Source organism: Nothobranchius furzeri, chromosome 10 (assembly GCF_043380555.1).
Source record: "Nothobranchius furzeri strain GRZ-AD chromosome 10, NfurGRZ-RIMD1, whole genome shotgun sequence".
NCBI lineage: Eukaryota > Metazoa > Chordata > Actinopteri > Cyprinodontiformes > Nothobranchiidae > Nothobranchius > Nothobranchius furzeri.
In genome coordinates this window covers 46,757,620-46,779,339 of record NC_091750.1, presented here as the reverse complement: position 1 = coordinate 46,779,339, position 21,720 = coordinate 46,757,620, and the positions used below count along the sequence as shown (strand labels likewise).

Sequence of the window (21,720 nt, the reverse complement as noted above, 5' to 3'; positions counted from 1 at the left end):
TGAATGGACTAAAGTTATTTTCTTATTCGGTTTGATTTGTGCCATTGATTTCACATATCCGTGAATTTTCAAGACACATTTTGATGACAAGAAAGCACTTATTTTCAAAAGTTTTTTTAGGTTTTGTGTGAAAACACGTAATGAACTACAAATGCTCGTCTCACCACATTTACGTCATCGAACCAGACACAGAGAAGAGGGGGGAAAAAGGCCTGTGAGTTTAGCGAGCTGTGAATCCTTCTTCCAGGACAAAAGAAAGATCATTAATCTAAGAGGAAATCACATTAACCACTATAAATCAGGCCATTTGGTAAGTAGCAGCTACGCTGGGGGAAAGGAGATTCTGAGATGACGTCATATATGCAACGTCTGATTTGTAGTCTTTTTAATTCTGCATTTTAATAAGCTATTATATCTCAAAGTATGTGACAGGCATGGTCGAAGCACACAAATACTTTTCATTTAAACTGAAGTACAACATATGTGTGATTCAGGGCGCAAGGCAAAGCAGATTAGAATACAGCTTTTATTGCCTCTTCACTTCGCATTCATTTGTCTTTTTTGTTCCAGGAACCCATGAGCCGACCGGAAGGGGAGGAGACTTAGGCTTCCTATATGAATACCCTAAAGGAATATATTTGGCCTTAAAGGCACATGAAGTAAAAATCATACCCTGTGGTCAAATGTGGGAACTGCAGTCCGTGTTTTAAAACAAACAAGTGACCTCCTCCCTCCTGGTTGAGTTTCTTATTGTACCTTCACATTAATCCCAGTTACCCTAAAGACCTACACCAAACACACAGTGCTGCCATAATCATGTGACAGAACATTTAGGTTTGGTACAGTCAGTCTGTTCATAAAATTTAAGGATAAATTTAATTAGTAAAGCAATGAAATAATGAACAGTTTTAACAATTCTGCAATAATTATGTTCTACTCTTAGTTGTTGCAAGAGAGCTTTTCAAGACTGATTTGTAAGTGTTGATAATAGGGATGTGTATGGGTGAAATTATGGCGATACGATACGTATCACGATACAGGGGAGATGATATGATATATCACGATATTTTGCAAAACATTCAGCCAGACGTTATTAGCGATTTTTTTTTTCAGAAGAACAGTCCAAACTGATACTTAACATGTTTAACATGAGGTATCTGAACCATAATAGAGGGATTTACATTTCAATGGTGGAAACAAAACCCATTGCACATCACTGCCATCTAGCGGTCGGCGTTTGAATTGCACTAAAAGAAAAGAAAATACGCAACTGTTTGCATGTAAATTCTTCCAAAGATTAGATACACAGCTTTTGAATATCGATATAATATCGCTGGGAAAAAAACATGATATACTGCCATATCGATATTTTCCTTCATGCCCTATGAGTGAGCGTGTGTGTGTGTGCGTGTGAGTGAGTGAGTGAGTGAGTGAGTGAGTGGTTTCCGGATGTGATGTCCAGTGGATCTGTTCAGCCATGAAAACAGGACCTTGGATACGACTCTAAGAGAACCTGGCATGAGGAAAGCCTTCTATCCTCCTTCCTCCACTGTCTCACCCTCAGGCCAAGCCCATCGTGAGATGTGCAGCACAGGCTTCACCAGAAAGAGGACATCCAGGCTGCTCCCATTAATGGAGACCTACATTGGCAAACAGACTCACTCCTTGCCTCTAAAACAGCACTTCCTACTTAAGGATATAGAGCTATCTCCTGCAGAAGACAGAAATCTGATCGTCACATGTTCAAATACCCTTACTCTGATGCATGTCTGACCAAACACAAATAATAAAAAGGTGTAAATCCTATAATTCACCCATCGTTTTACTGCTGTGGTTTCTACCACTTTAGGTGATTTCCAGGTGAGAGTCTAGACAACAGCGGAGAGAACCGGTTCTCTCGGGGAGTTTGGGCGTGTCAAAACCAACAAAACTATCTCACAATGTTGACACACTACAACAACAATCAACAACCAGTTCAGACAATAAGGACACAAAGAGATATGCTATCTCACATCTACAAGACAAAAAGAAAACATTTTTGTAAATTCTCTCTTTTTTTGTGTCACAAACTTTCTGTATCATCCTGTTTTAATACGCAAATAAAGTTATATGGTGTCATTTTTGTTTTATAATTTACATACATTTCCAGAAAGAGATCGGAATGCTGGATAACGTCGCCTTCTAGTTTCCAACTTTGTTTTGGTGGCACGCGGCAGTCAAAGTTTATACAAATGAATAGGAAACAGGGAAAGAAAACAGATAAAACTGTCTTTTTAACATGTACAAGCAGTGTTTCCCTCCTGTGTAAAACCTGCATGTTATAAATAAATAAAAGTCTGAGGAGCAGAAAATGAACTTTTTAGTTCCAAGATTAATAAAAATGTCTACAAAACATCTGAAACTTTGTTCTATTAGTTAAAACATATCAGGTTCTCTGTTGAGCAGGTAAAAGTAAAAAGAAAGAAAAACTTAATTAAACTTTGTGATTTTCTTTGATGTTGCAAAATATTAGGAGGCCACAGACCTAGAAAGAAAAATTGTGGCTACGTTTTTTTAAACTTTGAACTTCCCTATGTAAATAATTTCATACAAAATGCATGAGAATGTTTAGAAAATCGTATCAGAATTCCTTAAAGGTGGGGTATGATGTTTTTTTCTGAAGCGTTTTTTTTCTCTTCATATACTGATGGCAACCAACAAATTTAAAGTTTTGCCCCAAAAATGATTTCCATCCCATCTGAACTGTAAAATCTTGGAAAACGTCCTGTTCTTCTTGATCGGATCATAACCAATCCACTAAAACGCTGAGGTGAATGTCCCTCCCCTCTCTGTGCATACACATCCTTGTGCAGGAATAGCGTGTTCTAAGCTGGAGCAGCTGAACAGGAAGCGAAACCAGAGCTGGGCTAGCTAATGTAATGGATTGTAATTCCCTTTCTATATGCAAACTTAACTGAAGGGGTTGTTATATATTTTGTTCATAATCTGGTTGTGTTTTTGTTGAGAAAAGTTTAGCTGATGGACCGGTTGTCTGTGAAAGCAGAAAAAGTCACACAATATTAGCTAGCATTCTAAACTCTCATACAGTTATGTAGGTGTGTTATGTTACAAATGATGACAGAAAAGGATAAATAATATTGTGTTTATATGGTTCTTTCTAGTGTTCTACCATTTTCTGCAAGCATCAGATCCTGTGACTCAAGACGGGAGCCTGAAAATAGGAGGTTGGACCTCAGAATTGGTATTTTTTGTTAGTTTCTTTTGTTTTTTTGTGAAAAGGTAGCTTGCTTGAAGAAACCCACATGGCAGCAAAAAAGGATATCCCCATTTAAGCAGACCACAATCTACCTCTGCTCAGACTAGCCGTTAGCCCATTAAGCCCTGTCATAACTAACCTACGTTTTTAGACACAGGTTGTTTAATCTTACAAGTAAACTTTTATATCATCAGTAAACGAGTATGATTTATTAAAGGTGCATTATCAATCAATCAATCAATCAAAGCTTTATTTATAAAGCGCCTTCCGCAACCCTGTCAGGAAGCCCAAGGCGCTGAACATTATGTAGAAATGACATAAAAATTGCATCCTGTCGTAATATTTGGTTACTGCAACCCCTTTAAACAGCTCTGGCGCTTTTTGCCGTCCGTCGTCAAATTACAATTGTCAGCGCTGCAGTATTAGTTTGCAGGAGACACCACACCCCCACACACTGATGGTAAACAGTAGTGATGTCTCTCCTTCCTTTGTTTTAAAAGGAGAAAACCTGACAATCCTGCAGCCAGCTGGATAAGAAATATGACTCACCTTCATTCCACAATGACTGAAACATTAGACTCTTTTGGGATTTTCTCACTGTAAAAATCTCACTATATTCTTACATACTGCACCTTTAATGTAACACAAACAAAAGAAATAGGGAGCATTTCTGCTAACTGAGTCATTAGCATCTTGATGACATTTTTTAATCAGGCAGCAGGTGAGAACCACGATAATAAAAACTCAAGTCTTAGCGGCTGTAAGGCTAATCGCCTACTTGCTGAAGCCACTCGTCTGTGCGCTCCAACAGCTAAAAGTGGTGGATTCACTAAAGCCCAGACGTGACTGATTCTTCACTCACTCACATAAAAACACTGACCTATTTACTGTGCAGGCAGGCGAGCAGTCAGTCCCTGAAACAAGCAGCTTCTCTCTCGGAATCACTCGTACATCGACTCGTCTCTCAGCATTCAACATCAACTGCATGCCTGACTTGTGTCTGAATCCCAGAACATCGGCAGGAAACCATGTCTGAGTTCCACTTCATTTAAACACTGTTGAACAGCATTTACAGCTGACGTTACACAAAGCTGACCCACACTATGTTCATTTACTAAACTGACACCCCTAAAATCGACTTGGCATGCTTCAGCAACAAAAAGAGAACCTGAAAGTGTCTGAAGATGGACAAACCCACCATCGACACCCCAGCTCAGCTCAAATGTTGCATCAAATATTAAAAGTTTCCATGAGAAGCAGCGTTTCCTTGGCTCTTTCAAACATTAATGCTGAATCTGAATGGCTAAAACAGAAAAGGCTCTAATCTAAAACCCTTGGCTGCCCAGTAATGGCCCCCGTGATGGTGGGGTGGGGGTGCTCAGCTTGGCGCTACACGCCCCTGATTAGGACACACTCTCTTGGCTTTAGCTTTGGCTGCTTCTCTCAAGGGTGCTGATTACTTGGATGGGATGGACATTTTGAGGACATCTGAAGCAAGGAGGAGGGAGGATCACTGTTTTTACAACTGTTACCTTATTCAACTTAAGTTCAGACGACTTTACACACACTGCTGAGGCTTTTATAAACAGGGTGAGGTCTATTTATGATGATCACACTCCTAAAAACGTCTAAGACATTCAAACAGACTGGAGCAATGTCACGCAGACGCCAACATGGTGATCACATGTTTGGTCTCTCAAGGTCAGAATAAAACCCCCGGAGTTCCCGTGCAGACGCCATGCAACCTCATTTAATTTTAACCACGGCTGTGGGGGGAGGAGGCCCTCTTATCAGAGGGGAGGGGCACTTTTAAAGGGAAATGACATCGAACCTTCCTATAGGCAAATACAATTTTCTCATAGTCTGTCAGAAACAGAATCAAACAGGGCAGCATCTTAACAAAATGTCTAAATGTTTTTATTAAATTCCATTTACTGCTTTATTAATGCATGACCAGCCAGTTTTTAGCTATTTAATTACATGTTTAATTGTCAAAAAAGTTTTTATAAAGTTGTCAGAGTAATAAAGGAGGAAATGTCATAAATAACGTAAAAATAAAGTTTGTTTTATAACCGTCAGATTTTATTCAATAACGGCATTTTCTTTTATTACAAATAATGTAAAGTTATGGCATTCAACGATGATCAGTAATCTATTTGTAAGTGGATTTATAAGTCATTTTTGTAGCCTCCTGAATGACTTCGGTTGGGAGAAATAGTTTCTGACAGCAGCCCGTGTGAACATAATTTTATACAGCTGTCAATTTTCCATCACACTCCTGATAGACACGACCCCTCCCTTTATGCTGCTGCTTTTTACTCCTGTGGTGAAAAATTCAGTCACGTAAAAGCACTGTGATGTTTTGGACACCAACTTTAGCTGATGGTGAAACTGAGAAAAGTAAGTCTGAAATTCACACTAGATTAGTTTGATGCCCTCCAAGAAAAACTTAAAAAAATGGTTTCATTACAGGGAGTGCAGAATTATTAGGCAAATTAGTATTTTGTCCACATCATCCTCTTCACGCATGTTGTCTTACTCCAAGCTGTATAGGCTCGAAAGCCTACTACCAATTAAGCGTATTAGGTGATGTGCATCTCTGTAATGAGAAGGGGTGTGGTCTAATGACATCAACACCCTATATCAGGTGTGCATAATTATTAGGCAACTTCCTTTCCTTTGGCAAAATGGGTCAAAAGAAGAACTTGACAGGCTCAGAAAAGTCAAAAATGGTGAGATATCTTGCAGAGGGATGCAGTAGTCTTAAAATAGCAAAGCTTCTGCAGCGTGATCATCGAACAATCAAGCGTTTCATTCAAAATAGTCAACAGGGTCACAAGAAGCGTGTGGAAAAACCAAGGCGCAAAATAACTGCCCATGAAATGAGAAAAGTCAAGCGTGCAGCTGACAAGATGCCACTTGCCACCAGTTTGGCCATATTTCAGAGCTGCAACATCACTGGAGTGCCCAAAAGCACAAGGTGTGCAATACTCAGAGACATGGCCAAGGTAAGAAAGGCTGAAAGACGACCAACACTGAACAAGACACACAAGCTGAAACGTCAAGACTGGGCCAAGAAATATCTCAAGACTGATTTTTCTAAGGTTTTATGGACTGATGAAATGAGAGTGAGTCTTGATGGGCCAGATGGATGGGCCCGTGGCTGGATTGGTAAAGGCCAGAGAGCTCCAGTCCGACTCAGACGCCAGCAAGGTGGAGGTGGAGTACTGGTTTGAGCTGGTATCATCAAAGATGAGCTTGTGGGGCCTTTTCGGGTTGAGGATGGAGTCAAGCTGAACTCCCAGTCCTACTGCCAGTTTCTGGAAGACACCATCTTCAAGCAGTGGTACAGGAAGAAGTCTGCAACCTTCAAGAAAAACATGATTTTCATGCAGGACAACGCTCCATCACACGCGTCCAAGTACTCCACAGCGTGGCTGGCAAGAAAGGGTATAAAAGAAGAAAAACTAATGACATGGCCTCCTTGTTCAGCTGATCTGAACCCCATTGAGAACCTGTGGTCCATCATCAAATGTGAGATTTACAAGGAGGGAAAACAGTACACCTCTCTGAACAGTGTCTGGGAGGCTGTGGTTACTGCTGCACGCAATGTTGATGGTGAACAGATCAAAACACTGACCGAATCCATGGATGGCAGGCTTTTGGGTGTCCTTGCAAAGAAAGGTGGCTATATTGGTCGCTGATTTGTTTTTGTATTGTTTTTGAATGTCCGAAATGTATATTTGTGAATGTGGAGATGTTATATTGGTTTCACTGGTAAAAATAAATAATTGAAATGGGTATATATTTATTTTTGGTTAAGTTGCCTAATAATTATGCACAGTAATGGTCACCTGCACACACAGATATCCCCCTAAAATAGCTAAAACTTAAAACAAACTAAAAACTACTTCCAAAAACATTCAGCTTTGATATTAATGAGTTTTTTGGGTTAATTGAGAACATGGTTGTTGTTCAATAATAAAATTATTCCTCAAAAATACAACTTGCCTAATAATTCTGCACTCCCTGTATAAATTCATGTGAAAATTTCCTGTTTAGCCTCAAAGTGCATTAATTAACTCATTCACTTTGAGCATCGGAACGAGCCCCCGCGCCGAGAGAACAAACATCTCAGCTCCGAAGCCGATCTTCACCTGCATACGTCACACGTCACATGATCAGGAAGCAGACAATGCTGTGTTAGGAGATCGTTTTGGGCCGCTACTGTAAAAAAAAAGTGAGGCGCGAACCGGAAAAGCGTCTGCCGATCACAATTCGACAACGGATTATGAAAGAACGGATAACGCTCGAAACACACGGATTCTTCCTGATGTAAGAGGTGAGTCTCAGCTTTGTTTTGGTAGTTTTGGCGTCAACATCATCCTAGCGCGCAACGTTCTGTGACTCTTAAAAAACAGTAAAAACGGTGAGAAACGCTGGCAGCGAAGGCCTTTAGCGATCAGGAAATGGCTGGCAGTGAATGAGTTAAAGAGGCCATAGTTTAGAAAATCTATTTTTGAAGCTTTTTAGCATGTTACATTATTTCCTCATGAAAAAAAATACAACCCTGTTTTTGGCAGCATTCATCCATTTACTAGTCTCAGATGCATATTTTGAGTTTTACTTTGAAAATCCTGTAAAGCCTCAATGGAAACGAATCTCCTCATCAGGCCTTGCTCCTCTCCTGGAAGTTAGTCTCTGGTCTGAAGCCTGTTTCCTTTGGCCAGCACAGGATCTGTGGCTTAAGCCTGATTCATGCGTCTGCATCAGTGTGGAGACACGCAACGCCATTATCCGTCCTTGTGGGCCTGTCGAACACCTCCACCATGTTCGTGCCGTCCTGACCCGGCTCCTGAACAATAACCTATACTGCAAGCCCGAGAAATGCTCTTTCCACCAGCGGACCGTCTCATTCCTGGGCTTCATGATTTCGGATCAGGGCATAACCATGGACCCTCAGAAGGTCCAGGTGGTCACTGACTGGCTCCTTCCTACGAGCCTAAAACAGCTACAGAGTTTTCTGGGCTTCTGCAACTTTTACCGCCGTTTTATTAAGAACTTCAGCACCATTGTGGTGCCGCTCACCTCCCTCACCCGATCAAGCCCACCCGGCCAACCGTTCTGTCTAACTCCAGACGCCATTCGGGCCTTCCGCCACCTGGTCACCCGGTTCACGTCGGCCCCCATCCTCCGCCATCCAGAGACTACGGAGCCCTTTGTGGTCGAAGTCGATGCCTCGGACGTCGGTGCCGGTGCCATCCTGTCCCAAGGCGGGCCCGACAACAGACTCCATCCCTGCTCCTACTTCTCTAGGAAGTTTTCCGCCACCCAGCAGAAGTATGGCGTGGGTGATCGTGAACTGCTGGCCATAAAATGGGCGCTGGAGGAGTGGAGACAGTGGCTTCTAGGCACCACCCAGCCTTTCACTATCTGGACAGACCACCAGAACCTGACTCACATCCGATCCGCCAAGCAGGTCAATCCTCGCCAGGCCCGCTGGACCCTCTTCTTCGAGCCCTATGAGTTCCATCTTGTCTACCGCCCTGGAACTAAGAACCAGAAGGCTGATGCCCTCTCCCGCCAGTTCGCACACTCCACCTCCACGTCCGAGCCTGCACCAATTCTCCCAGAGCACCGTTTCCTGGCCCACCTAAGGTGGCCGTTGGAGGAGGCTATCCTGAACGCCCTCCGGGACGACCCCACACCTCCAGAGACTCCCGCGGGTCGTCTCTATGTCCCTACATCCTGTTGCAGCGAGGCGCTCTCCTGGGCCCACTCGTCACGCCTGTCTGGCCTAAGATGCTGTTGTTGACACGTTTTGTCATAGCGGGCGTGGGTGGAGTTTCACTGAAACAAACCGTTTTATTTCCGAGTATAAATTCTCGTAACTTGTATTTCTTAAGATAAATGACATCTCAACAGGGCCAACGGTAATATTTTATCATATACTGTGCCTCCCTCTGCTCGGTCCTCTCAGCCTTCGGCCCTTTGATAAGACTTATTCACGTATTACGAACATTTCCCCAGTGAGTGACATCACTGATCACGATAAATGGCCCGCATTTGTATAGAGCCTTTCTGAGTCCAAAGCACTTTACAGTACAGTGTATCCATGCACACACACATTCACACCCTGGAGGTGATGAGCTATATTGTAGCCACAGCTGCCCTGGGGGTACACTGATCAGTGCCAGCAGGCGTCGCCAGACATTAATAACATTAAAGGTTTAATTTCACCAACGTACAACGTAATTTAATCCGATCAGCACACAAGGAGAATGACTGTGTGATGTCTAAAGTGAGATTCAATGACCAGAAGAAATGCAGCACTCGTTAGGGATCACAAAGCTGCATACATTACAGCCTTGAGGTGATATTTATGCAGCAGTTTTCCACCTTGGGAGTTTAGAAATGGCTCGTGTTGCATTCCTTCATTGTGGGGGGATGGGAGGTGTGCTCAGTTGGAATATTGGTTTTTCAACGTGAGAAATTGGAGGAATGGTGTGAGAGTGCGTGAAGACAGTCAAACACGCTTTTCTCACATTCATTGCATGAGAGTTGGCAACCCGACTTTAACCCCCATTGGCTGCGCTTGCTGCAAAAAGGAAATAGACAGGAAAACGGCCGAGTCACCAAAAGCCAGTCTGCTCTACTGCACAGGAAAAATTTGCATTTATGGCCACGCCCACTTTGGCACGCAACCACAGAAGGCTGTGCTGATTTAGTGGTCAGGCGAGGGCAGAGCATGCCGCAGCTAGTAAAAGCTAACCATTAGAAATAAGTCCACAACATGGCGGAACAGGTTCAGCTTGTGTTATTTTTGGAGAAAAAGCATCAACGTTGCATTTTTTACCCAAGAAAGAAGAGCGAAGGAAGGCCGAGGACGAGTTGAATTGTTGTTATCCAGTTAGAGGTGAGATGTTTGCATATCATAAATATTAATGACCAAGACTTGTATTTCCATCATTTTCTGCAGATCCACTCCCCCGAAAACCTTCTACCCCCTAAAACAGGAGCGCCAGAGCTTTTTTGCCCCTTCTCGCAAGACATCCATTCTTACTAGAAGCAACAGCAACTTGTTGAAAAATTATTAAGCGAGACCTTTAAAACTAAATTAAGGACATTTTGAGACAAAATTGTAAAATTTGCAGAACTATCACCCCTAACCGAAACCTAAACACCCCGCATGACCTGGGTGTTTATAAAACCTCTGGCAAAAGTATTCAATTCCCAGTGGGCGAGTGTAGCTTAGGTCGACAGAGTCCCGCAGAGGCAAAACACTACTATAGGTGTTTCAGTAGTTAGATCTCAGAATCATCAGATTATACTGTAATAAAATACTGAATTTCCTCTTTATTCTGTAATATATAACATTTTAAAGCTGCTTCCAGGCTGCTGCGTGTATCATAAAGCAATGTGACAGAAACCTGATTCGCTCTATATGAGCTCTTCTGTCGATAGATTTTATGAAACAAGCTTAATAATCATAAAGCAAATAAACCACGTCATCAAAAACAGCAGTTTGTTAATAAATCTGCATACATAATTTTAGTTTTCCTCCTCTTTGATGATCCTTTCTGTGGCCTCACCAATGAGAATCCTATACTTCATTCATGGTAACTATAACCCAGCCAAGTCAGAACGCCACTTCCTGAATCTGTGTTGGAGGAGCTCCGAGCGCCTTGGGGGACGTCCTTTAATCGAGCTGGTCTAAAAGCCTCAGACCCTTTAATAACATGCCAACTGGAGCATGATTACACAATATCAAAGCTCTTCCATTTCAAATGTCCATTCACACACACACACACACACACACACACACACACACACACACACACACACACACACACACACACACACACACACACACACACACACACACACCAAGGCTCCGATGCCAAGCTTGTATACAAGCATTATTTTGTCTACTCATTGGGATTCTCATGACCTTTTATTTTTCACTCACACACCTCGTTACAAACATCTGTAGAGACCAATCGGTGATCTAATCGTATTCATCAGCAGGATGTCTGTGTCAGATCTTGTTTCATGGTCATTTTTGTCACTAATTAGCTTTACATGCATCTATTTCTGTGCCATCTGATAACAAATACAACAAAACAAGACATCATGTGATACAAGATGGTATCAGGACTCAACAACACATTACTAAATATGTTTTCATCATTAAAAACTGAGTAAAGCTTTAACTATAATTAGTTTACTTATGATGATTTTTTAATTGATCTAATTAATTAGAACAACACTAATAGGATCATCCAAGCCAGATCTGCATTAACGTCTGATGAAGTAACTGCTATGTCAAATTCAAACTGTACGTTTCTCTTGAAGCACAGTGATAGGCTTCTGTCAGATAAACCTCTAACAGGCTGCTGGTTGCAAGGTTCCAGATTTTGAAATCAAGCAAAAAAAAAAGCAACTTAGTCCTCACTTAGAACCCGTTTAATCCTCACAGCTTTTCCTCCACAGCGACTCCTTTTACCAGCATATCCGCTCCTAAAGCCCCCTGCTGAGCAGGCTGAAGAGCTTCCTCTGTCATTTAATATTTAGCTCTGGAAAACCTGCTGCAGTGCTTCTCCCTTGCGCGTGCACACACACACACACACACACACACACACACACACACACACACACACACACACACACACACACACACACACACACACACACACACACACACACTTCTTCATATTTTAATATGAATGTGCAAAGATTTAAAGGCCATGTGAGGTGGCTGACATTAAATACTGGTCGGAGCTTTAGATACCAGTGGAGGGAAAGTATTTTGCATGTTCTTCATTTTTTTTTTTCATCTTCTTGAATAAAACCTTTAATTATGATCGACTACCAAAAGGGATAAATGTGAAAAGATAAAATGCAAAACCTCTTGTTTTTTTAATCAACCTGATTTGATTCAAATCACACATCTATATCAGGGAGTTTTCCACACTTTAAAAAAAACATAATTCATCATTAGTTTTTCATTTCATTTTCATAAGATATTTAGAACATTCATTCCAAAATATTCTAATTCTCTTCCAATAAAAAGATAAAATGATACAACTTGTTTGTAGTTTTTGAAAAATTGTTCATTTTAAATATTCAGCCTCTAAAGAAAGTCTATAGCAGGGGTAGGTAATCCTGGTCCTTGAGTCCTAGTCCTAGTCTGGCAAGCCATCCTTTGTGAATATATAGTCTTAGCACGACCCATAGACAGATGTTAGTTGTGGGGTGGATTCTATGGTTGTCTTCTTTCTGTCTCAGCATGCTGATGGACAACAAAGTACATGATGTACTCACCACTACGAATGTCGGTCAACAGGGCAGTCCACCATACACAGTCAAATAAGATGCAAATATATCATTTTTTAATGCTGCGTTCCAGTTGTGTTCGGAACTCAGAATTAACAAGCAGGAAATGGCGTAACGGGCTTGTTTTGCATTCCAGCTTCCAACTCGGAAATAATGGATGCCACCAGTGTGAGTACTAAAAATACCAAAATAACTAACCAAGTATTCTCTGCACCTAAATATTAGTCAAACACTCGCCCATCGACAGTTGCCACATACAATCAGAAAAACATTACGCATCAAATGTAAAAATATAAATGCCAGGAAAAGTAAAAACTATAAACACCGGTCAATTTTGGCAGCAATGTTGAATTTTTCAACAACGTAACTATTGATAATAAAAATAAACAACTACTCAGTGTTGTTTAGTAGTAAAAAGAAAGAAAACAGAACATATAAATGAGAAAAAAATAATGACAATAACTACTTCCTTATCTCGGACAAATTAGTTCCGAGGACAACTGGAATGCACTATAAATAAAGGATTCAAAGTCTCTTTCCGGAGTATTGCTCGTTTTTAATAGCACCATCTAGTGGCTGACAAACATATCACACAAATAGTTTCTTCTTGTGTTTTTAAGATGGTGACTTCACAGTTTATGTTTATAAATGTGCTTCTGTAGCCGACAAACAGAGCTAAAACACGTTTTACAAGTATTCTCACGGCATGCTGTGTTCTCATATATTTTTATTCTAGAGACTTTCTTGTCTGTGAAAAGTTGATCAACTCTGCATCAGTCGAGGTATTACCTAAATTTGAAGCAAGTAAGCGGTAGTCTAATGCTATTGGTTAGTTCTGGTCGGCGCTCTGTTTCCTATTGCACGGAGCTCTGCGGGCAGGGGGCGTGCTTAGCAAAAATAGACAGATTGTTTACATTATATCAAAATACATCATAAGATAATCACTTTCACAGATTTCTGAAAAATCATACATAATTTCTGAAAGGGGAAAACTCTGGAAAGATACTTTAAGTACCTCTATCTGCTGTTGACTCAAGTCTAAATTGTCCAAAGTTGACATCGAAGCTGCTCCAGAGAAGCTGCCACTATCTTTGTTTAGCTCAGTCATTGTAACATCCTGCCAACTACATCAATACAGTGCTGCAATAGGCCCACCAAACCAGTAAAGCTCTGTGATTGTCCCACCAAACCAAAAGAGGGCTGTGATTGGCAGGACACAAGACTGTCTGGGCCTGCTGAGGTTCCAGTGGTACGTAGACTGACCAGCAGAGCAAAATCCTTTAGCCTTCCGTTACCGTCTGTTTATTTAAGGCTACCGCTATCCAGCGTGCTGTAGTTCTTTCCCTGTTCCAACTCACCTGATTTTAATCAGTAGGTGATTAACAGGCTTCTGTAGCGCTTGATAACCTGGTGAGCAGGTGATTCAATAACAGAATAAGGTGTGTTGGAGAAGGGAAACAACTAAAACATGCCAGAGAGCGAGACTCGAGGACCAGGATTGCCTACCCCTGTTCTATAGTTATTTTCCATTCATACCGTTTCTAATATTCTTTCTCAAATATAAAAGTGAGACCAGTCTAGCTGCTGTAGTTTAAATAAACGTACATTTTGAGATGATGGATTGTAACCAACTTGTAGACAGAGGTTCAAAATGCAAACAAGATAAACATTTTAACTCAAGCAGGCTGTTAATCAGCTGATCTGAGGTCATCCATATACTTAAGTCTAAACCTGCCCACAAATCTGGCTTTTATGTCCTTTTCTGACAAACTGCTTTGATCCCCTAAATGTGGCGGGAGCACTGAGCTGCTGCACAAGCAAAGACCTTCAGACCATCACATTTTAGATTTCTTAAAACATCCCGGGGGGGTTGGGACACAAGAAGTCTTGTAGTTTACATCTGGGTGATAGTGGACATCCACGCAGCGCTGGAGGGCAAAAGGTCTCTACCCAGACCTGTGTCTCCGCAATTTAAGATTCAAGCTAACAAAATAAAACCTAGGGATTTAGATATTACGATTGTAGATCACACCGTTACACAGTTCATTTTTGGGGACAATTAGATTCTCCGTTGATTATGACAAACTCAGTAAACAAAAACACAAAACGAACAACATTAGAGGCTGGGCAGATCTCAGTAAGGACAAATAATTCATAAATGCATAAATAAAAAACTTTTTTAGATTTGGCATAGCTGATGAGCTCTGCAAACACAAAACCAATTACATTAAAGGCTGCCCACTCCAATTACAGTACACATTTGGTGTAATTACTTAAAAAACTAAACCCGGTAGCAAAGGCATTAGATGGAATTTGTTCGTGTCTCGACATGTGGGTCAGATATTTGACTTTTTAATTATGTCATGAGACTTTGGCTCCGACAAACTCTATTCGCGGCTGGAAACCAGGCTTGGGCGGTATTACGGTATACAGCTGGTGTTGAAAAATAGCAATGGTGTCAGTTCCAATACCATCGTGAAAAGAACATTACACGTAGGAGACAAGGATTAAAAAATAAAAGCAAAAAATTTTATTACAAAAAAAGAGAAATAAAAGTCATTTAATGCAAAAAACAGAAGTGTGGTTAAATTTTCAGTTTTACTTAAACAGTTTAAAATTTTGGAGACTTTCCATAGAGTTTTCGAACGTGTGACATCATCACGTGAGTGCGGAGGATGGTGCGGCGAGAGAATAATGGCAGCTCGCGCACCAGCTGACTTGGCATCTAAAAACAACAGAACTTCTGCAGTTTGGTTGTATTTCTGGTTTGAAGCAATCTTAAAAGGAGAGCCAGTAAACACTGATGAGGTAACAAAAGATGACAGCGAAAGACGCACGTCCCGTCGCAACCGCTGAGAAGCAAACCGTAGCTGAAAAATCACCCGTCTGTCTGGAGCCTGTTATTAAGAAACAACAACGCACTGTTATGGTTAAAAATAAGCTGCCAGCCTTCCCCGGATGTTGTGACTAGCACCAAAGCACCTGTATGTTGGTGCCACAGGCTCATCTAAGTAGGTTTCCTGCAGTCGGAGGTTGACGCCACAAAAGGTAAACATGCTGGTTTTTCAGGTGAAAAAATCTTTTTATAAACTGCATTTTAAAATGTTGTTAATATTATGTGTGTTATGTTATTATTGTTGTTTAAATTAGTCCCGGTAATATCGTACGCCTTGGCTAAATGTGGAGGAAGCTAGACGGTATAAAAACTTGGATACCGCCCATGCCTACCGGAAATCTGTAAAATGTATGTTTCTGCCCTTCTTTCATCTGCTTGTGCAGCCAACAGCTCTGCATGCGTTAACCATGCTGATATATTTTATTTCTCCACTGTTAAGCTCAATTTATTCACAACTGACTGATAATAACAGCAGTCAACAGGGAGGCAGTGCCTTTTTGCTCCCCAGCCAGAAGCTGGGGGTGGGATCTTGAGCGCATGACGTCACACGTCAAGGGGTCTATAGCAAAATATTTCGCTTCGGCAACTGCCGATGGTAGACCCACAAAATATCTAAGCAGGACCAGAGGATCTGTGATGACACAGGCTGATCGTTGGTACCGCCTATAGCCCAATAAGACTGCATCTATAAGAAAAGGCCTTAGAAAATCCAAAAACATCTTCAAACGCCACATCTCCGAAGGCGATGTACGCTGGGCAACTCAGGCCCTGTCCACACGTAGCCGGGGATCTGCCAAAACGTAGATATTTTTCTACGTTTTGGCCTGTCATCCACACGAAAACGGAGTTTTTTCACACGAAAACGGATCTTTTTAAAAACTCCGGCCAAAGTGAAGATCTGCGTTCTCTCCGTTTTGGGTGTCTGTGTGTGGACAGACAAAACCGGAGTTTTAAGGTCCGCAACGTCACTTTCCGCGACAAAAAAATGCTGACATCACGTGTGCGACCTGTGTTTACACTAGCCGACAGCATGGATGCCCTCAGAGCTGCGCTCGCTTTATCAATTGTCCAAGCGCTTTTTGCTTGTTTGTTTTTGCAAGCGGAATTACTGCTCCTTGCGGAAGACCACAGACGAAGGACGAGGTTAAGAACGGGGGAAGTACTGCCGCCTACAGGTCTGGCATGTCCTTAACAACGTATTTATCCAGGTACGTGTGGACAGAGTTTTTTTTTTAAAGGAGGTGGTGTGGATACGTTTTTGGAGGGGCGGATATTTGTTTTTAAAAAAACCCGGCTACGTGTGGACTAGGCCTCAAAGCAACATAATCAACACAGATCCTCTGTCCAGTTTGGGTCAACAGTGTCTAATTATTATCTCGATAAGGTTCAGCTGCCAATCATGACATCATGTGAAAGGCATCCCAGCTGGAGAGCAGGAACATACAGGCACAAACCTAAATATATTTGTGTAATCACAAAATTCAATTCAATTCAATTCATATAGCGCCAAATCACGACAAGACTCATCTCAAGGCACTTCACATAATCAACATTCCAATCCAGGTCAGTTCAAAAATGTTTCCTATATACAAAACAAAAACTTTAATAAGAAAATTATTGTTTTACTTATATCAAAGCCTATTTTACTCCAAATTTGTACAATTGTAACTTTTCAAAGTCTTTTTTTTCATGTTGTGGACATCAAAGGTCTCGAGGCTTTTTTTCCCTTAAAGGCTCAAGAATACAGTTAAATCTACCAGCAGACACATCAACGTGTCAATATTTAGTTGTTGTTCTTTTATTCCTGAAGTGGTGGTAAGTGTCATGTTGGGTAAACAGTGCCATATTCTCTCATTTTTTGATTAATGTGGCATGGGTGGGCATGTTCGAGAGCCAGCTGGAGACAGTTAGGGGAGTGGATTTCCTCTTGCCACGCCAGCTGGTGCACCTGCTCATAGTCCAGTTGAAAAGGTTTAAAACATCGCAATGGATCACAGGATGAATGCAAACAGCTTTCAGATCTTGTAGAATACATTTAGATTTTTGCAACATGTGATGCATCACAACACTACTGCACCCCATGCACTAAATAACCTAGTGGTCCGTTGCTACAGGACATAAGTACTATTATTGGTCAAATCTGAGCCAAACTTGATGCATCCAGCTGGAATTAAACTAATGGAGAAGAGGAAATGCTCTAACCTTGAGATGTGCAACAGATAGAGAAGAGAGGAAATAAAACAGGCTAAATGTGTTTGAATGTGAATTTATGACAAAGAAGCATTTATTCAGGTGTATTCTAAACAAACACGTTGTGAAAAATATCTGTTTTCATTTCCTGACCTTCAGCATTTTCCATCCTTCTGCACCTTTGTGAAAACTCCTGACCAAGAAAAACTCTTTCATCTCTGAACCCACCTCCTCCTCTGCAACATGTCATCCTTTATTCCACTTGTCTAATTTTATCTATCCAAAGGCCTAAACACCTCATTCTGTAGCCATCTCTGACTCTTTGTAGGAAATGCCTGTAAATATTCTGATGTCCAACACTCCGGAGACAGTAGGAGTCCAAAGATATCTGCAGCTGGGAGACATTTCCATGTAAAACACACATGCGTGTAAACTGCCTGTAAGTAGCAACGGCATCAAACGGGGAGATTACCGGGGGAGTTGTGTCAATGTGTCAGTGTGTAAGTGTTTCCTCTGTCTCTTTTCATCCATCTCTCTTGCTTTACCCCCCCCCCCCCCCCTATCTGAGACAAAATGGCCAGATGGCTTCCAATCCTACATGCTAATCCACGCCACACAGACCAGAGCTTTGAAGCAACTACCGCAAGACTGGCGTGACCTTAAGCACACGAGCATGCCACATATGGGGGGCCACTGTGCATAAACTGTCAATAAAAGAGTCCAAAGCAACCTAACTCCACCCAACCACAGCAGCAGAGCTCACGCGGACCGAGTCCTGAACAGATGGGAGGTTTCCTTGGAAGTGTTTTGTGTGTCCAACGATCAGGTTTCAGACAGGCCGGTTAGCAGGCTACGGGCCAGGATCAGGCTCTGTGTCTACTGCTTTTGTTAGCTGAGGTGAGGTAAGAGAAGCTGCATGTCTTGGGTTTCACCAACTGGTGGAAAACATAGGAAGGCCCAGAACAGAACACACTAATACTCGAGGTGACGGGCAGACTGGCTCTTAAAAAGAAAGATTTTATGGCGTCATGGTGTAAAAAGCATCCTACTAGATATTAAAGTTTAGATAAGAACATCAAACTAGTCTTAGCCCTCTGAACAGCCCAAGTTTGGATTACTTCTGATCTGATTGATGAGCTAAAGGTTAGTCATAGTAAGTCCAAAACCAAGGCGAAAATACCTCTAAACTAAAATGTAACAGTTCAAAAGAAAGCTAGCTTACAGATACATATGGTTGCAGCTGAGTTCTGTGGCCTTTTGCAGCAAAAGCTTAGCTAGCTATGTTTAGCACCTCTGGAAATACTTTTATAACATTTCTACCAGAATAATCAGGTAATCCAAAACAGATAGCAATGTAAAGACTTACACAGTGAGAGCATTAAAGGGATACTAGGCAACTTCTTTGTATTTTTAAACCATTTTCTTGAGCCAGTATGTGCTAAAATGATCTTTTACAGGGTAGATGAAAGTCACTCAGACCCCCACCACCCCCGTAAACAGAATACCGCACTTGCAACTTCAGTGTGGCGGGCCGGCCACTGTTAGACTTTTAGCTGACATACCTGGCGCTGCAATCTGCTTCCAGCACATTTCCTGCATATTTTAAATCCTGAACACAGCTGATTTGTTAAATTTAGTGATGAATCATTCCTGTAGATGCTAATGGAGGCTGAGGAGACATTTCAGCTGTTAGATTAAGGTGTATAAAAAAAATAACTCACAGCAAAGAGATAAGTTTCATTTTCCGTTTAACCACAGATAATTAATAACGGACACTAGGTGGTGCTAAAAGCAAGCAAAACTGCTACATGTGCCTTTAAACACTGGAAAATGTTCCATTTTTATTATTTCAAAGTTGCAGGAATGAATTGTGTAACTGGTTTACTCCCAAATATTAATGCACATACTAGGAATATTTGGAGTCATTTTTCTGTAATTTACTCATTTATTTTCTCTTCATGAAACTGTTTGGTTCCAACCCCATTACACATTATTTGATGACATCATATGACTTTGTAACAGAATTTGCATGAGAAGCCATGCCCCAATGAGCTGCCTGCACACTGCTTGTTTACACAACATGCACTATGCTGGCTATTGCCTATTTACATGACATGGGTTTACATTTTGACCTAAAACACCAGTGCTCTGTGCTCCTTCGGTGCATCTATGAGAAGTGTGTTTAGTCCACACAATAAGGTAAACAATATTATTCAGGGATGCTAGGTGAATTCTGTGGGTAAAAGTGTGATGAATACATGATGCAAGTGGCATATGGAGTAAGCATGAAGCTAATCAGGAGGAGAGGCTGATTATCCAGCCTCAGTTTCACAGATCCACGGAGCAGCAGGAAGCTTAAACTCATCGGTTCTCGTGATGTATCACAACTTCTCAGACCAATTGTCTATTAGCCATCTGATTGTGACACTGCATTAAATTATCCTGGTAGCCATGGATTACTTCCTGTTGAACTTGCTGCACTAAAACAAAATGTTGAATGCACTGACTAAATGTTAATGTTAAAAAAGGATGTTGGATTGAAGGGATTAAACACACTGGCTTCCATCTACATCAGAGGGAGTAGCACCTTCAGGAACCCATCCCCCAATTCCTCTTCAACATCATCTCACCCGCCCTCAATCACTGACATGACTCCCTAGCATCTCTTCTTCACGGCAGACAACAGGTCTCCCATCAGGCCCTGCTTCTCCCAGGATTCATCCAGAATGACTACGCTTCCCAGGGGAGAATTCTCCCACTCCCTCCCCAATATGCTGAGCCTTGATTTTCAGCCTGCGCCGCAGTCACATCCTCCATCCTCTACTGATGACGGCTGTGGAAGAATTCGAGACACAGATCGGCTTGGCTTTCACTGAAGCGGCCCCCGCCCCCACTCTGATCCCCAATGAAGTCAGGTGACCAGATGTTGTATATCTCCCCATCATTCCAGCCGCCATGGAGCTGCTACTCTCTGCTGTGTTGAAGCCACAGTCATTTCTAACCCCAAACCCCATTTTGGAGAGTCCATATGTGAGGCAGTGCAGAGACAACAAAAGAACATCCATCAGCATACTAAACATCCATCACCCACCCACCTACCCTCCCACCACCACAACCACCTCCAGCCACCCTCCCACCTCTCATCCACAGCATATGATCCACCCAGCAGCTCGACAGCCCCAAAATAGGATTGCCTCGTTTTCTGTTGCAGTTTTACCTCTGCAGCTGCTGCATTTCTCCACCACACACACACACACACACACACACACACACACACACACACACACACACACACACACACACACACACACACACACACATTCAAAGCATACAAATGCCACCATTGATCCAAACAGCTACCCATCAATAAGGATGCTATTTGTGAGGCACAAGGGAGTGTATACAGAGATGATGTGATGCAGAGGAGGGTAATGGTGATGAAGAACACGTCCAGCACATCTGGTGCAGGCATCTATTCCCATCTCAGCCTGAGAGGTGAGACAGCCTGCTGATGGAGGAGCGGCCTCGGAGTGCAGGAGGAGAGAGCCGGCTACAAAGCACCCCTACATACACAGGCTCTCCCCTCCTCCTCTCCTCTTCTCTGCCTCCCCCTTATTTACCCCATCCCTTATTGCCTTACACAGAGAGGGATTTACCTGAAATATGTCTTCACATTCTCCTGCTCGGTGCTTCGCCGTTGGGCCCGGAGTCCCGACAGATTCATCGTCAGCCGAACGAGTCCTAGTGACGGTTTAAAGGCAGGACTGCCATTCTCTCGTCAGACCAGTTCCTGACCCTAAAAACAAGCTCGTTCGGCAGGCTGGATGCTTCACTGGCTGCTCACTGTTCCCTAGCCCATGATGTCATCCGCCCTGCTCCGCTGATTGGCTGAGAGGATGAATATTAATTCAGACAGCAGGTCTGGGGGCGGAGCCAGCCAACGGGCAGTGGTGGTTGGTTTTGTGTTTCACAGACCAAACCAACAGAGTGGAATAACAGGGAGAGGCTTTAGAAAAGCTAAAATCTGAATAATTTAACAAGA

General features: G+C 42.1%; 1 protein-coding gene across 4 annotated transcripts in view; it reads right to left on the bottom strand.

Moving 5' to 3' along the window:
• LOC107386444 (serine/threonine-protein kinase PAK 3) overlaps positions 1-21,553 on the bottom strand; it is a 46,771-nt gene extending 25,218 nt beyond the window's left edge. For all 4 annotated transcript variants that reach the window (XM_015960830.3, XM_015960831.3, XM_015960832.3 and 1 more), the window contains exon 1: positions 21,335-21,553. The gene's annotated coding sequence lies outside the window, so the exon portion shown is untranslated. The remainder of the gene's footprint in view (positions 1-21,334) is intronic.
• Between the last annotated feature and the right edge of the window lie 167 nt (positions 21,554-21,720).